Genomic DNA, 6448 nt, shown 5'->3' with positions numbered 1-6448 from the left:
TCTAGGGGCTGGGAAGGTCTACAGGGCACCTTTCCCTGTCCTGTCTGCCTCCACCACTGCCCTGACAGGAGCTTGAAGAGGAACACCCAATTATGTCACATGACTGAGATTGTTCAGCAGATCCCCACCTCCGGGAGCCAGAGGAAAATGCAGGAAGAAATACCCCTGTGTGCGAAGCACAATGAGGTTCTCACCCTGTTCTGTGAGAAAAGCCTGGAGCTGCTGTGTCCCCAGTGCAAGGGCTCCTTAGATCCCCTGGATCAGCCCCTGATCCCCATTGAGGAAGCTGCAGCCAGTCACAGGGAGATCCTCAAAAGGCACATTGGGACCCTTACTAATAACCTTGAAAATGCTGAAACTGTATATAAAAAACAAGATGAAAATACTTGGGAAGTAAAGAGAAAGATGGAAAAACGGAGGGAGGAATTGGACTATGAATGTGAAGAAATTAAGAGTTTCTTAGAAGTAGAGCACAATGAATGAGATAAAGATCTACTTATGGAAGAGAAGGATGTTGAAGAAAAACTAATTGAAAATGGAAGGCAAATTTCATACCATAGGTTCAGGGTAAGCAGTCTGTTAAGTAAAACAAAAGACAAGTGTTTGAAGACAGATGAGGATTTACACTCACAGGCATTGAAAGGATCCACAACAGCTATATTGAAAGGATCCAGAACAGCTATGGAAACCGAGAGACCCCAGCAGTGTTTTCATGTGAATTACAGAAGGAGATTTTCACTCTCCCCCCACATTACTTGGGCCTGCACAAAATGATCGTCACCTTTCAGGTAGAGTTGACACTGGATCCTGAAACTGCCCATCCAGACCTCATTATGTCAAGTGATAGAAAAACTGTGACCTTTAGGAGACCAGATGGTCTTCCTAATCCCCAGGCACTTATTTCTTCCCCAGCTGTCCTGAGTTCTGAGGAAATTGATGCTGGCAGGCATTTTTGGGCAGTGAAAGTAATAGGTGCAGGTGAATATTTCTTAGGTGTGTGTAAAGAATCCTTCATCATAAATACTCCCATATCACCATCGGCAAACAATGGATACTGGCAATATCAGCTCTTGACTCGGACATGTGGCATTGTCCCTACAGGACAACGGAAGACTGGCGTTTTTCTGGACTATGAGTTGGGAGAGATTTCGTTTTATAATTTGAATAACTGGTCATATATGTATGGAGTCGCTGATAAATTTACAGAAAAACTTATTCCTTATTTCTCCATTGCATCTTCTTCAGAATCTCTTACAATCAGTATCATCAGAGTCTAGTGATGACAATTTGTACGAAATTTTGTATGTGCTTATTTCCTCCCGTGTTATTAAAAGATCCTGATTCCAGTTTTGATCTTTGAATGTTGAAAGCTTTTAGGATGCACCCTTCTCTCCTTCCTGACCTTACACCTGGGAAAGTGATGAGAAAGTCCAGGTGCCCCATCCATGGGTGCAGGGGGGGGAGTTTCAATCAGGCAAGTTTCCATGAGTGTCAGCTGGCTTCCACCAATAGCACCCAGTAACCAACATGAACACCGCAAGCTAGACCCTTTTCCCTGTGCTTTCAATCATTTTGGGACCTATTCTAAAATCCACCTGACTCTTGCTCCAAAACCTCATCATGTGAGTAATAAACCTTTTCATACTCTTCTGGTATGTGGTGAGTCATCATCAGTGTGGACATTTAAAACCAATTTTGGATGGCTCCACCCTGACTATGCAAGCTGATCACCACCATCAGCATTGTGAGCAGGATTTTCCAGATATGAAGCCCTCACCCCCACCCCCCAACCCTTCTCCCGGGCTTCCTCCTCTGGCTTTGTGTGGTACGCACTCCGGTTTCCTGTATGGATGTCCTTGCAGTTTGTGCTGCATTTGCTGAGTTCTATGGAGTCTGTGTTATAGATTTGACTGACCTAAGTCAGTTTTGTAAGGAATACATTTTAGCCCTGACCGGTTTGGCTCAGTGGATAGAGCGTTGGCCTTCGTACTGAAGGATCCCGGGTTCGATTCCAGTCAAGGGCATGTACCTTGGTTGCAGGCTCCATCTGCAGTAGGGGGCGTGCAGGAGGCATCTGATCAATCATTCCCTCTCATTATTGATGTTTCTATCTCCCCCTCTTCCTTCCTCTCTGAAATCAATAAAAAAATATATTTTAAAAAATACCGTTGTTGTTTCATCTTGAAGGGTATTTGCTGGTTTCTTTCTGAAAGAACTGCATTTAACACCAGTCTTTGCAGGTGACGTCATGATCTCCCCTACTCAAAGTGATGATCACTGCGCCTGGTTGGGCCAGTAGGGGGCGTGCAGGAGGCATCTGATCAATCATTCCCTCTCATTATTGATGTTTCTATCTCCCCCTCTTCCTTCCTCTCTGAAATCAATAAAAAAATATATTTTAAAAAATACAGTTGTTGTTTCATCTTGAAGGGTATTTGCTGGTTTCTTTCTGAAAGAATTGCATTTAACACCAGTCTTTGCAGGTGGCGTCATGATCTCCCCTACTCAAATTGATGATCACTGCGCCTGGTTGGAAATAATAATTCAGAAAGGATATTCAAGTAAAATCTGCAGACATCTTGTGATTATTTCTGGTATTATGTTTCTCATCGTTCATAACCTGGTGGCCATTTATGACAGATACTGGGAGTCACCAGATGTCGCCACAATCCAACTAGAATTACCAAGGCGTCTCATTAACAAGGATCAAATTAATGCCTCACAAAAGGAGAAACAGAAGGACACCAAGTCAGGATGATCTTAAATTAAACCTGGACACCTTTGGGCTCTGGGCCTTTTTAAAGTCTTGAGCATTTTTAAATAGAAATAAATTTCTGCTTCACAAACTTGGTCTGCTTTGGGATGCTCTTGTTGCTCCCTACTGCCTCTGTGAAAATTCTTCCTGCTTTCAAATTCACGTCATCTGGTCCTGGCAGGGTAGCTGAGTTAGTTAGAACATAGTCTTGCTACACCAAGGTTAGGGATTTGATCCCCAGCCAGGGCACAGATGAGTGGAACAACAAATCCATGTTTCATTCTCTCCCCTCCCTATGTAAAAAAAAAATAATAATAATAATACATTTTAGCCCAGCCAGTATAGCTTATTAATTGAGAATTGACCTATGAACCAGGATTCAAGGTTAGATTCCCAGTAGAACACGTGTGGTAGGCAGCCAATGGATGATTGTCTCTCATCATTGATGCTTCCATCTCTTTACCTCTTCCTTCCTTCCTGAAATCAATAAAATATATATATATTTTTAAAAACTCATTTTATTTGCTTGTTATTATTTTCCATATAATTCTTTTTGGAATCCTAATTGTCTTGCTTTTGTCTCATGTTTTATAAAATGTTCATGTATAGGGCTGAGCAAAGCAGGTCGACAGTAGTGATACAAATATGTACAGTAATAAATAACAAATAATACAAGAGTAAACTTTTGCATATTAACTGTAAACATACTTTAAAAAAAAAATCCTCACCTGAGCTCTAGGCGCTTTTGCTAATTGGATAGAGCATCGGCCTGCAGACTGAAAGGTCCTGGGTTCAATTCCAGTCAAGGGCACCTGCTTCTGGTCAAGGGCACATGCCCGGGTTGGGAGCTCAATCTTCAGTAGGAGGCAAGCAGGAGGCAGCTGATCAATTATTCTCTTATCCTTTATGTTTTTATCTCTCCCTCTCCCTTCCTCTCTGAAATCAATAAAAATATATTTTTAAAAAATAAGACGTATTTTTCTTATTTTTAAATACTGACCTGAGGATATGCTTATTGATTTTAGAAAGACAGAGACAGAAAAACATTGATATGAGAGAAACATTGATTGGTTGCTTCCCATACATGCCACCACTGGGGTTGGAATAGAAAATATAGGCCTTTACCCTGACATGGGATCAAACCAAGAAGCTTTTGGTGTATGGGACGATTCTCTAACCAATCCCTTCCTCTCTGATCAGGGCAAGACTAAAGCTATTTAACCAGATCATTTGGGTTTGAATCTACCACTTAAAATGTAATTGAGCACAGGGCTCGATGGGAGATGGTTATGATATTAATACCATGACCATTACTGAGTTAATACTCTAGTTCTGTTTTGAAGATGTATTGCCCTTGTCAGTTGCTTGAAGCATCATCCCATTATGGGTTCCATTCCTGGTCAGGCATACGCGCAGGTTGTGGGTTCCACCCACAGTCTTGGCCTCTCTCTCTCTCTCCCTCCCTCTCTCTAAGCATGCCCTCAAGTAAGGATTAAAAAGTGTGGAATTCCCAGGTTTCTTATCATGGCTCCATGCTCAGATAACATCTTTGGTTCTTCAGCCCAGGCCTCCTTGAACGAACAGGTTCTGCCAGACAGTTACACCTTCATTGCGCTGCACTGATATTCTACCAAGCAGCCTCGGGGAAGCAGCCATCCAGGCTTCCCTAGGGGCGTAATAGCAAACCCTTGGTTTGGTTGGGATAGGACTGTCATGTTCTGCCCATTGATCCTGATTAAATCATCTGCAGGGGGAGGCTGGAAACTGTCAGATCTGCATTTCTAACCAGGTCTGTCTGATCTCATCAATCCCACTTAGAGATATCATTGAATTATGCATCCAGCAAACTTTTTCCACTGATTTATAGAGAGTGGAATGGAGGGGGAGAGACAGAAAAAGATAAACATCGATGTGAGAGGGACACATCCATTGGTTGCCTCCTCCTGGAGCACTGACCAGAACCTGGGGCAGAGCCTGCAACCAAGGTATGTGCCCTTGACCAGAATCTAACCCCAGACACTTCAGTTTGAGGCCAACTCTCCATCCACTGAGCCAAACCGGTTAGGCAGTGGATCTCAACCTGTGGGTCTCGACCCTTTCACAGGGGTCGCCTAAGACCATCGGAAAACACATATATGATTACATATTGTTTTTGTGATTAATCACTATGCTTTAATTATGTTCAATTTGTAACAATGAAATTAAGGGTCACCACAACATGAGGAACTGTATTAAAGGGTCGCAGCATTAGGAAGGTTGAGAACCACTGGGTTAGGGCCATCCAGAAAATGTTTTATGAGCCCTCAGTAGATGTGGGGCATCGAGCCAGAAGCCTGGATGCATAGATCACATCAGAGTCCCCACTCTGAGAGAAATGACCCTCCAGACAACAGAGATCATGTGACTTGAGGACTTCCTCCACAGGAATGGCTGTCCAAACAGGGAATAGGATAAATGTTTTCCTTAGTAAGCAAAACTAACACCTGGATTGTAGCTATTTTCCAATGAACATCATTTAGGTTTATTTGTTGGGAAGCATTTTAAAAATTAGAACAATATAGATAAATTTAGTAAAAATCACTTGTTAACATTTGAGAGATGCAAATCAAAATGACAATGAGATACCATCTCACACCTGTCAGGATGGCTATCATCAACAAATCAACAAACGATAAGTGCTGGAGAGGATGCAGAGAAAAAGGAACCCTCTTGCACTGCTGGTGGGAATGCAGACTGGTGCAGCCACTGTGGAGAACTGTATGGAGTTTTCTCAAAAACTAAAAATGGAACTCCCATTTGACCCAGTGATCCCACTTCTAGGAATATATCTCAAGAAACTAGTATCACCAATCAGAAAGCATATATGCACCCCTATGTTCATAGCAGCATGATTTACCATAGCTAAGATTTGGAAACAGCCTAAGTGCCCATCAGCAGATGAATAGATTAGAAAACTGTGGTACATCTACACAATGGAATACTATGCTGCTATAAAAAAGAAGGAACTTTTACCATTTGCAACAGCATGGATGGACCTGGAGAGCATTATGCTAAGCGAAATAAGCCAGTCAGAGCAAGATAAATATCACATGATCTCACTCATTTATGGAATATAATGAACAACATAAACTGATGAACAAAAACAGATTCAGAGACAGAGAAGCATTGATCAGACCTCAAACCTCAGAGGGAAGGTAGGGGAGTATGGGGGAATGGGGGAGAGATCAACCAAAGGACTTCTATGCATGCATATAGGCCTAACCAATGGACACAGTCAAGAGCGGGGGTGAGGGCATGAGTGAGGGAGTGGAGGGCCATGGGAGAATAAGGACACACATGTAATACCTTAATCAATAAAGAAAAAAAAATCACTTGTTAAGTAGGGCACACTGAAAACCAAAGTGCTCTCTTACCCTGGAGAGAGGTCACCCAACCTCCTTTTACCCTTCCTGCCTGACCATCCTTTTTTTTTTAAGAGGTAAGATTTAACATTTATTGAGCACCTGCAATGCGTACAGGAGACCCTGAAGATGATGGGGGTGGGGGCGGGTCCTTCCTTGCCTTTGACAGCGAGCGCGAACGAGGGACCAAGGAAACGGGCCGGGCTCCCTCCGTGACCAGCGCCGCGCGCGGAGCCCGGAGAACTAGAGAGAAAGGGCGCGGGAGGCCACAGCCCCGAGGCCGCCGCTCCCC

The 6448-nt window shown here is 43.1% G+C and overlaps 1 pseudogene; it reads left to right on the top strand.

Moving 5' to 3' along the window:
* LOC102758578 overlaps positions 1-1277 on the top strand; it is an 11632-nt pseudogene extending 10355 nt beyond the window's left edge.
* The last annotated feature ends 5171 nt before the right edge of the window (positions 1278-6448 follow it).

Source organism: Myotis davidii, unplaced genomic scaffold, assembly GCF_000327345.1.
Source record: "Myotis davidii unplaced genomic scaffold, ASM32734v1 scaffold225, whole genome shotgun sequence".
Taxonomy (NCBI): Eukaryota; Metazoa; Chordata; class Mammalia; order Chiroptera; family Vespertilionidae; genus Myotis; species Myotis davidii.
This window is presented reverse-complemented; position numbering and strand designations above follow the sequence as displayed.